The 12,502-nt window shown below is 34.8% G+C and overlaps 1 protein-coding gene across 2 annotated transcripts in view; it reads right to left on the reverse strand.

Annotated features, from left to right (window-relative positions):
- Positions 1-12,502, reverse strand: part of LOC134531122 (myrosinase 1-like) — a 213,356-nt gene that overhangs the window by 156,466 nt on the left and 44,388 nt on the right. The window lies entirely within an intron of this gene.

Here is a 12,502-nt window from a genome sequence, read left to right on the forward strand (position 1 = left end):
TATTGCAAGGGGTTAAAAAAACAAGAATTGGAGAAGGAAAAAAAATCATAGTAAGGGCACAACTTCGGATCCGTACAATTTTTGTATTAATTTAATAATTTTAATCTTAAACTTATGTGTAGAAAAATTTTTGAATACACAAACAATTGCTGCAAGGGACTGACAAAAGAGTGGTATAATTAAAAAAAAAATTACAGTTCCCTTCTTAGGCATACCATAAAATCCGTTCAAACTGTGCTTAAATCTTATAATATTCATACAAAACATTTTGTCTGAGAACATTCTTGATAATACAAACCATTGCTGCAAGGGATTTTGAGAACTTTGGTATGGAATATGAGAATAATTAAAAGCTCAGTATCATGTACTCTATGGAATTAATTTTTGTTTTTGTTTACATTATTAGTGTTGCAAATATTTTCCTAAGTAAATTTTATCTTACAAACCATTACTGCGTGGGGTGGGAATAAAAACGATAGAAATCTAAAAATGTTATTGCTTTTTTAACAAATATTTTTATAAAACTTTAGTAACTTTTCCTAAAACGTTAAGCTGAAATAATTTTTGATAAAAAGAACAATAAAAACCGAAGTTGGGATTATAAAAAACAATACCTAACCTTAATAAGTATCAATTTAATCAAATTTTATTTTTATTACATTTTTTTAATATTACCTTAACATTTGTCCAAAGGATATTTTTGTATGACCACGTATTAGTGGCAAGGATGAAAAGTAGTGTTTGAAGGTTGAAAACAATTACAAAACTACTTAGTAGGTACAATATTAAATTCGTTTAGACATTAAAATCTGAATGCATAGAGTTGAGAAAAAACATTAAAATAGTTTCGCTGTCTGGAATGCAAGAAAATGTTTAGTCGGAAATTTTTTAATATTGGGTAAAATATCTATAATAGGATGTTATGTACATTAAGTTTTAAAAATATTCCAGGAGTTTGTAAAAATCTTCAAATCACTTCCACTTTGAAATCTACGTAGGCTTTGTTGAAATGGATTTTTTATATCTATTTACAGATGCACACGAGATACCGTATTTACTCGTGTATAGCGCGCCCTCGTGTATAGCGCGCACCACGATTTTTGCAACTAATTCCAAAGAAAAAAAAAATTGAAATTTTTTTTTCCCCCATAAATAAATTTTACTAACATTTTGTGGTACCTGATTATTTAAATTGATGTGTGGTGATGCGTCAGGAAAATACATAAACTCTGCTGTCTAAACGGAAGATAATGAAGCGCTATATCGTCACAACTGGTACGTGGAAGGAAGGAAGGGAGGGAGGCGTGCCGCGCTACGTTGCTAAGCTGGCGCGGAGAACTTGATGACTCACCGGTGAGGAATGGAGGAAGCGAAGAAGTTGCCGGGGGGGGGGGGGGGGGGGGGGGGGGGAACTGGTGACAACATTCTCTCTTTCTCTCTCTCTCTTTTTACTAGCTTCTGAGCTGGCTTTCTGTAAAGGGGGGAGGTCTAAAAATAAACAAGAGACCATGATGTGCGAGCTTGCGCGCGCGCGTGTGCGTGTGTGTGTGTGTGTGTGTGTGTGTGTGTGTGTGAAACAGAGGCCTTGTTGCTTGTGCGTATGTGTGGGGGCTGGCCAGAAACGTCACCCGTCACCCGGCAGTTAACGACTTCCACTCCTCCCCCCCCCCCCCCCCCAAAAAATTTTTTTTTCCCGTGTATAGCGCGCATCCTTACTTTTTTCCTTTACTTGAGGGGAAAAAAGGGCGCGCTATACACGAGTATATACGGTAGTTACATAAATGAATCATCCAGTGTCAACAAGTTACCAATTCCAAATTAATATGTTTTAAAAGGTAATATCAATACAAACTTTTAATATATTAACTTCAAAATATCTCTTTTGACTTTTTTTTAAATAGATGTTTCCTAATGCATAATGATAAACACAATAAAAACAAATTTAATTGTTTTAGCGTCGGATGGCGGCATGGCGGTTGTGTTGCTAAATCGCGGCCGGGATTTTTGCTTTCGCTTGGAGTGTTATCGACGTGATGACGATGTGAGGTGGAATTAATAAAGGGGCCACCCTGGGTGCGCCCGGTGTGGTTCTTCTCGGTGAGGTGTTTGAGGACTGTCGGAGCCCCTGGCTGGTAGCTGCGTGCTGCTGTTCGGAGAAGGTGTTATAAGTAATGGCGAACTCGTAATTCTCCTTCACCTAGGTTAAAGTATGTAGGCGTATTTCAAATTGTGTTAGGATGACTTAACTTTTTGATTCTTTCCAGGAGTGCAGGCAGCTTGGAACCCAGTAATGTTAAATTTCTTTAGTTAATTTTAGCCTAAGGATGGATCGAGGTGTGTTGAGATTAAGCATGTTATTTTAAAAATTAATACTCGTGCTAAGAAGAGGAAAAATTGTTTATTTATTTCACAGAAGTATTTATTTGTTTATTGTGAACAGAGTAGCTTGACATTATTTACATTATTTATTTATTTATTAACACTAGGACTCCCAGAGTTTGTTACACCCTAGAACTCCCATGAAGGGTCAATTTGACCGAATTTTAAAAATACTGTTTATGATATATATTTTTGGATTGATTTTAACACAGAATATAACATTTACTTTAAGATCATTTTATGAGAGATAAAATAAATAAAATTTTATTTATAAAAGATTTTATTTAGATAATATAGACATTCGTACACACTTTTGTAACATATATTTTGTAATATTTCAAAAATATTTTATTTCAAAATATTATTTAAAAATAGAATACAATTATCATATTTTTTAAAATTGAAAATGAATGTGACCCTTCCTTTTTTTGCATACTTCAAAACACATAAAATTGTACATTTGATATAATGTATACAATTCAACTTTCTATTTTTCATACATTTACTTTTACATTACATACTAAGCACACAGTTTTTTTGATGACTTTCCCTGTGCATTTGCCACAAACATATTTAGCACATACAGTACAAACTTCGGTAGTCTTGTTTCCATTGCACTTGGAAATCTGGCATTGACGGCGCTTACGATTTTCATGTGGAACTGTGTCAAGATTGTTGTCCTCTAAGTTTTCCCTTCGATTTCTCACATGGCCCTCTCGAAGTTGCTCTGCTAGTTTCATGATGAAATCTCTTCGGCTGATACTAGAACCTGTATCTTCTTTGTACAGTACCCATGAATTATTTCCAGCAAAATCAAGTATGTTGTAAAATACTTGGAGTGGCCAGCGCCGGGATGCGGCTTTAGTTAAGTATTGTCGAGCCATTTGATCTGCTATATCGACCCCATATTTAGTAGCATTGTAATAACTGACAGTTTCTGGAAGTCTTTTCTTATCTATGCCAATAGAAACAGATGTATGCATGGTACTAAGTACAAGTACATTTTTGTTTACTTTTCCTTGGTACACAGTAAGAGTGCAGTCATTCTGCTTTAGTATGAATGAATCCTGCAATGGAAGATTTGCATTCTTGAGTTCTGCTGGAATGTCTCTTCTAGCCCTGTTCACTGTACCAACAACACTTGTACCCCTAGCCATCAATTTTTCTGCCAAAGCGACTGAAGTGAAGAAGTTGTCCATGGTAATATTACGGCCAGTGTCGAGATAAGGACTAACCAATCGAAGAACTACATTTTCAGAGAGAGACTGGTCAGCAGGCCGTTTATCATCTTTGCCTAAGTAAGGGAATCCATTTAGAATGTATTTACTCGCAACATCAACAGCCAGCCAAAATTTTATTCCAAATTTATCAGGTTTATTAGACATGTATTGAGTGAAACGGCATTTGGCTTTGGTTGGGAAAAGTTGCTCATCAACAGTAATATCAGCACCTGGTTTGTAGCTGGAAATGCAATTGCTGGTAAATTGATTCCAAATATCCGATATAAGAGCAAACTTGTCCTGCTCCAAACATTCTGGTCTTGATGATTTTATGTCAAAGCGAATAAATCTCAATATTTCCTGGAATCTATTGCGTGACATTGTGTCTCCATAAAAACGAATACTCCATTTGGCTGACCAGAGACTAGCGAGTGGAAGTCCTTTAGCTCCACTCACACCGCGCAGGTACAATAGACCAATAAAAGCTTCTAGCTCTTCCAAACTTAAACACCATGTTTCGTCTTGCAGCCTGTACCGAGCCTCTGTTTCAGTGCATTTTACTATTTTCTGCAGTATAGTTTCATCAATAAAAAGTCTGAATGCACTTGTAACGTTTGCCTCATCAATACTACGTTTTGCAGTAGGCGAAAGTCCTGGCCTTTCCCGTAGCACATTCTGCAAACCCACCCTGCCTACAGCACTATCACCTGCATTCACAACAGTCCATTGCTTTCCATTCGCACTGATCATTGTAACACCAACAACTGGAATAAATTGCTGAGGTCCACATCTAATGCGCTTTTTAGTGCAATGTGCGACAGATCTTTGAGCTTGAATTGGTCCAGAATGATCTTGCATTTCATTACCACTTGGTTCTGGTTCTTTTTCTCCTCTGCCTTGCCCTCGTCCTCTGCCTCGCCTACTTCCTTGCCGTACTGCACGCCCTGTCACATTCGCTGAATACGGAACTGGTGCAGATAATGCAGCAATGCCATCTGATGTGCCTTGAGTAGTGCCTGGAAAAAAATTATTTTTTATTTAGAAAGTCTTTCATTCATACACATATGCAATAACAATTATGATGCAGCAAATATATCGTGGAACTCAGAATCGTAATAGCTGAGATAGGTAGTGAGTGGAGTATATTACAAAAATCTTATATTATTGCTATATGTTTTGTGCACATAAAAAACTAACCTAAGACGTTTCATTGAATATTTAATATAATATAGAAAAAAAGTATGTTATAATAGAATGTCCAAATATTAGTAAATTAGTAAATATTAGTAAGTAAAAATATTTGTCTAACCATACAGGCCTAGATCAAAAACCCTTGAGATCAGAAGTCTCAGCCCTAAACATCCATTTATACCGGGATACTCTTGAGAAAAAATATTACTTAGACACTTGTTACGGAACTAAATTTTTATACTTTATTCAATAAAATTATTTTACTTACCAGTGATACATCTAGATGAATTAGCTGCGACTATAGAAGTTTTCTCAAACACAAGGTCATCTGGTTCATCGATTTCTTCACTTCCAGTTGAGTCACTATTATTCGGAATGTAATCTTCATCACTCTCAAGCAAGTCACTGCATTCAGATTGATCTTCAGGAAGGTCTTGCAAATACTGCAAAGCTTGTTCTAGTGTGAGTTTATGTCGGTTCATTATAAATGTTCAGTAAAACACACACAGCAACAGCGCCAATGGAATTCACACCCAAGACCTACTTCATTGCGAAACTATACTGTTACCCAGACTACTGATATGTGTGTTCTCTCTTTACAGAGATGATTCACTCTGCAGTGGTGAACAACAATGATGACTCATGCACAAGGCAGCCAACATTTTCACTGAAGGGGAGTAAGAATGCGAACAAAAGAAATGCATTCATACCAACCCATACCAAAGTACAAAACCAGCTTCTACCGAACAAGAAATACGATATAGGTAGAAGTCAAGGACTTGGCATTATTTTGTTACGACATGCGCAAATGTAGAGCACATGCGTGATGATAAGAAAACAATTGATATGCACACAGCTGCACACACAAAATATAAAGGAAATTATTTATGTGGGCCTATATAAACCCACATTAAATAATATTTATTCTAGCAAAATATTGTTAAATAACGTGTATGTGCACATAATATACTCATGTAGAAGATGAGAAAAAGGTTTATTCAATTGCATAACTCAAAGCAGCTATTTTTGAATTTTTTTTTCGGAAGGTCAAAATGACCGCTGTGGGAGTTCGAGGTATAACATAAAATATCTTAGTTGCAAGTGAACCAATTATTGATAAATTATGGATTTTTAGAACAAAACTATGATTTAGGAAAAGTCATAAAAGCGCATCACTCAGATGCGAAATCTTTAGAAATTAAAATAAAAACAAAATCGCTAGAGGTCAAAATGACCGCCTTGGGAGTTCTAGTGGTAATGTGTGGGTCTTAGTTTACCAGAAATAAACCTGAAACAATGTGGGACGAATAATACTTTTTTTTCAGTCAACACCCTACACCCCCTGTCCCAAGGAGGTTAGACATCCCTGTACCAGCTCTACTGCTACCACCCCCCACCCTCAATGTTTTTGAAATCTTAAGATGTTATTTTAGTATTTTAATTTTGAGTGACATTTGGCAGATCATGACAAAGACCGAGGACCTCTGTTACAATATAATATGTACTCTTACATAACAATACTCATAGCATAATCTCTTTAACATTTAATTTCATAATAATAAATAAATAAAATCTAGACGAAAACCATGTTATCGTACACAGGCTGATGGGGTAATAGTTCAATGTTCTTAAGATTTTGCTTCTCTAGCTGTTCAGGTAGTCAAAAGCACACAAATCTTCTACATTGAAGAAAGTCACATAACTTCAGAAATATCTGACAAAACCCCATGAGAAGATGTTTTGCCTATCCCAGGAATTTCAAAATTCCACTTGATTGAGGTCAATCCAGGTGGCGCAATCATTTGTCGAAATCAAAATCTTTCTTCGGATACTCACTGCTTTGGTCTGTCTACTGACTTTGGTGAAGGATTAGATCAACAGTGCAATGATCTGGCTGTATGACATTGGGTACAGTCAATTTTTTTTACAAGTTCTGTGATGTGTGAATCAATAATATTTATTTAGGAGACTATAAGTTTTTAAATATTTTCCACTTTTTTCTTATGCCTGTTTAAATAGGCTATACTGTTAATATATTTATTTCGGTTTAATTGGGATAGATGTTTTTATTATAATTACATAGTTTTTCGTCCAATATTTAATTCACTGTTTTTTATTACAAGTATGATATATTGTATATTATAAGTTATAAGTGTATGGAATAACATAAAAAGATGTTCTTGAAATTGAAAACAACAATGATATAAGGTAACGGAAGAGTTAAAAAAGGGTGGTATGTGTTTATTATTTTTAAGTTTGTAAAGTGTCCCACACGTGACACTTCTGTCTTGTGTGGTGAGTCCGGTGGGTAGGGTATTTATAAATGGGTATTTACCAGAGGCAGGGGTAAGTACCTAGGTTTTTAAAGTAAAATCACTTTTTAAGTGTATTACCATATGGCATATTCATTATTTTATTGCTGTAACTTTATGCTTATCTATAAAACCATTTAGTAATCATAAATAAAGTGAAAAAATACACTCAAATTTTTAATGAAATATAGCAGCATGTATTTCAATATTTTAGATTATAATTTTCACAAAATTTGCTAGTTATTATAAATCTAAAACATAATTTTTTTTCTTAAGGGAAATTTTTGTTTTCATTTGTTTTTAAAATATGGCTACACTGAACCACTGTAGATTAGCAGCCATGATGTTCATTGAGTTACATGATGCAGTGAAGGAAGTTAAACATAACCTCACTACTTCTTGCGTTCAATTTACCATGTTTTCATTTTAATTTTCATTGTTAAATAGTTTCTCAATATGGGGAAAAAGAAAGGGCCAACTTAGAATTTTTATAAAGAGAAGAGTAAAGGAGTGGAATGTAAATACTGTTGTAAAACATACAAACATTCTAATGTTAATAAAATGACAAATCATATAAAAAAGTGTTTCAAGTGTCCTGAACATATGAAGAAAATTCTCTATTGCAGCAATATTATAAAACCTTTTCGAACAGTGATGTGTATATCCAAAAAAAGCAGTGAAAAAGTATTGCAAAGTCATGATCATAACCATGATGTGTCAATGACAGAGTCAATACCAGGATCAAGTTTAAGTATTAAAAACTCTACGTTTTCGTCACCAGATGAAAGTAATACTAGATGCTTAGCACAAACTTCAAAATTCACATTTTCACGAGAAGGGTTTGGCATATCATCATTTATGGACCACATGGATGCTCAATCAAATGTAAGTAAAACTAACCATTACAACTTTGTTTCCTTGCTCCTTTCTGTTTCTCAAGAATTTATGCCACGATAAAATGTTTGCTGTTAACTCTTTTTGAAGACTTCTTTCTATGGAATAACCTGTCAAGACAATTTGTTGCTGCTGAAGGAAATTTTTTTTTGTTTTTGTAGTGATCACAATCACAATGTAACACTCTAGATCTCCTCGGCTAGCTCAACAAATTTGGTACAGAGTGCACAATCATAATCTTGAAGAAATACAGTCACTGAAAATAATTTAGTTCTAAAGGAAAATGTTGTGGTTGATGATAAGTAGTTGAAATAATGTCTCTCGGAAAAACGATTTAGGTTAACGTAGTTTTATTCACAGTTTAAGAAAATGCGGTCACTTTACATACACTGCACACATAACCTCTTAAACTTCTCTGAATTAACACTTTAGGCAAAGGTACCAGAAACAAACTGATTTAAAATGGTTTGAAATTATGTCCCGTGGTCCCTACAAACTCATGGTACGAATACCCAAGGACTACGTCCTCGGAACGAAGACAAAAGGTCTCGTTGCGGGCTTACCGATGGCTTGTGGTCAAAATTTCAAGTTAAACATTAGAAAAGTCCGAAAGTTCAAAAAAAGAAGGTTAAAAAATTACGGTGTCGCCCTGAGCACATCCGCCGAATTATCCAAACTCACATTTTCTATATAATTTGTGAGCCCGCACCAACCGCAACCAATTGGTACCAGTGCCAGACGAAGACTGAATTATGCTAGGCGGCGCAAATGCGTTCCCTCATGCCTCACCTCTCGGCCCATCACAGAATTTACAATAAAAATCTCGGCCAATCATGGCGCATGGCAACAGTCCTGAGAAGCAATCCCACTCAGCAAACACACGCTATCCACATATGTATGTCGACTATTGCGACAGTTGTGAAATAGAAAGGTGATTGCATCATCGACATCCTGCCTTCACACACAAAGGACTGGCCATGTTATAAAAAAAGAACAATGGAATCTTACGTTGCAGTGCATTTCGCGAATAAATACTAAAATTGAATAATAAAATACTACATAAAAACGTCTGAGAACTCAACTGAGTAGGCCTAACTAGGTAAAATTCTAGTCAAACGACTTTTTAGTAATTAAACAAAATGACTATCAAAAATGTTAAAAAAGCATGAAACACACTAAATTATCATTAATAAACATGGAGCAACTATAGAAATCATCCTTAAAAGGCATGAAAAGTTATTATTTAAATATTATGTGAAAATATTAAATATGAGAAACATATTAAATTGTTAATTAAATCATTTAAATAGGGAGGAAAAAGCAGTAACCTAGGTTGTTACAACAATTAAACTATAAATAAATTTAAGTTTAGTAAGACTGTTTTAACAATTATATGTTCTGATTACTACACAAAATGTGAGAAATGACACAGACTTGAAATTATAAATTAATCACCGAATGATAATTTTAAAATTGTAAACAAGCATGATATTTGTACCCACTGTTCACATTATGATATATTCTTGAATATAGGGGTATCAGAGAGAAACTATCTAGGTGCAGCAGCAAAAACGGCTACAGTAGCCTGCTGCATTGCATATATGATATATGCAAGCAACCTTCTAACAGATCCTTGATTCTGATATAGTAAAACAGGGCTATGTTGACGCCACCATTGATAACAATTTTTATACTTGATAAAGATAAAGCCACATTAAATAAAGGAAAATGTGGAGAAAACATGAAATAAACACAAGGTGAACATAGAAGCATACATAAGTATGCCCTAAAATATATCTATGATTGTATAGTTAAGTAAGTTTGGGCTGATGTTTGAAAAATAAAGTTTCTCCAGAGAACACCTCAACTAAACTTAACTACAAAATTGTAATTCATCATTTTAGATACTTCAAAAATTAACTAATTTAAGAAACTTCAACAATAACCATAACTTAACCCAACATCTGTAATTATGTTTAGCAATATGTTACAGTAATTAATTTTGTACATTTAATCCCACAATTTTTCTCTATCATAGGCGATATTCAAACTTTACAGTGGCATATAGACTATACTTAAGTGAATTTAGTATATGTCAAATGATTTTGTTGCAGGAAAGTTTGAACCAAAGCCTTGCAAAAGCTATATTTGTAAGCGGCGCTCCACTGTCAATGGTGGGGCACCCCCTGTGGATTGAATTCTTCACGAAACTACGACCATCCTACATTCTACCTTCACGATATCAAGTATGCTGAAACGCAGGCTGAAATAACAAGCTTGCTGCAAGAAGCTAAGAATTTACATTTACAGTGTGATGGATGGAGCAACGTAAGAAATGAACCTGTTATAAACTTTGTTGTGTGTAAACCAGAACCAGTCTTTGTTGATTTTGTTTTAACAAAAGAAAACAAGCACAATTCAACCTACTTAGCAGAGCTAATAGGTAACAAATATTGTTGTAAAACATGGACACGAAAAGTTTTTTGTGGTTATAACGGACAATGCATCCAACATGCGAGCTGCTCTGAAAATAGTTAAGAAAAAATATCCTTCAATTGTTCCACTTGGATGTCTTGCTCATCTTTTGCATCTTCTCTGCGCCGACATTTTAGGATGTGCAACTGTCAAAAACTTTATGGCTTATGTAATTGATATTGTTAAGACAATCAAGAATAGCCACATACTGCATTCATTGTTTGATCAGATTCAATCTCAGAGAAAGTCTCATGAAAGAATTTCGTTAAAGTTACCTGCAAAAACTAGGTGGGGAAGCAGCTTATTTTGTTTACAGAGTTTGTTAGCCAACAAGTCAGTTCTCCAGAAATTAGCAGTTAGTGAAGAGGCTGAACTCGCTCCAGACATTAAAAGAAGACTGCTTGATGACTGTGTGTTCTGGATCCAGGTTCAAAAGATCACTAACATCTTGAAACCCATTGTACACATGATAACTCCAATGGAATCAAACATCTCCCAGATACACAAAGTATATACTGTATTTGCTGAGTTAGAATCTACCTTAAATGAAGCAGTTCCCCTGTCTCCACTCCAAAAAGCTGAAGAGAGAAACATTTTGGAAAAATTCTCAAAACGGAAAAAATTTGGTATTGGCGAAATTCACCTAGCAGCAAATCTTTTGAATCCTGCAGTACAAGATATTGAATTGAAACCAACAGAATTGGTTGATGCCTTGGGTTTTATCTGTGAAGTTGGTCACCACATGGCCTTGAATACAATGAAGATTCAGCAAGATTTGGCTGACTACAGGGATAAAGGAGGACTGTGGAGGTGCCAGTTCATTTGGGATGGTGTGGGTAACAATGAATTGAGCCCAATATTATGGTGGAGGAGCCTACGTGGAACTTGTATGTTAGCTGATGTAGCGATAAGAATCCTTGGGGCTCCTGTCACATCAGCTGCTACAGAACGAACATTCAGTACCTTTAGCTGGATTCATGACAAGAAAAGAAATAGGTTAACAACCTTACGTGCTGCCAAGATAACGTATGTATCTCATAACTGGAAATTACTAAACAGTACTAACGAGACAGAAGGAAAACAAAAAGAGAGAGAGAGAGAAATAAGGTATCTCCATACAAGAACCACAGCAAAACTGACAGTGAAGATGAAGATGACACAGAGGAAGATGACACACAGGAAGATGACAAGCTGGAACTTACTAGTGAAAGTGATAGTGAAGTGGTTAGTGAATGAAGACAAACTTAAACTTGGAAGAGTATTATTAAAAATATTAGTAGAGGAATATTTTTTACTTTTAGTCCATTTTGCACAGATGAAGAGTGAAGAACAAATAAACATGCAATTAATTTCTCAGCTATTCTTAGAAAATTTTGAAAATACTTTGAAAGGTGATTCCTTCTTCCAAAAACAAGGTAGTCAAGTCTTAGAGTTACACTACGCCATTTTTTTTTGCGTAGTACTATTCTCTAGGGAAAATTTGTAGTTAAAAAATTTAAAATGGTTAATATTGAAAAAGTATGGAAAATGATGTGGAGTAAAATTACAATATTTTGATAAATCTTTAGTGTGTTGAGTTATCCAAACTTCGGGGGGGAAAAAACCTTAAAATAAAACTCTCCCCTTCATGATAATAAGTCAGGTCAGGTTACCCTATTCACTATTCCCCAAAATAAAAATTTAGTTGTCTGGTTTTTCTAAATATTTCACACTGTTGCTTTTCCCCCGTAAGAATTGTGCTTGGAAAAAATGGTGGCGTATAACTATTCCATGATTTTGATAAGGAATCACCTGCTAAAGTTTGCAACATACTTTCATTAACATTGTGTATGTAACATATTACTTTATGAAATTATTAGAACTCGACAAAATTAAAATTATCATTGATTTAATGAAAATACCCAGGTATTTATGAAATTTGGGTATTTACCTGGGTAAGTACCCAAGGTATTTACCCTTAATTATATATACCTGGGTATTTTACATCTCTACTCCTGTCCCACAAGTGACACTAAAAAAATATTCATTGCT

The sequence above is a fragment of the Bacillus rossius genome, chromosome 3, assembly GCF_032445375.1.
Source record: "Bacillus rossius redtenbacheri isolate Brsri chromosome 3, Brsri_v3, whole genome shotgun sequence".
Taxonomy (NCBI): domain Eukaryota; kingdom Metazoa; phylum Arthropoda; class Insecta; order Phasmatodea; family Bacillidae; genus Bacillus; species Bacillus rossius.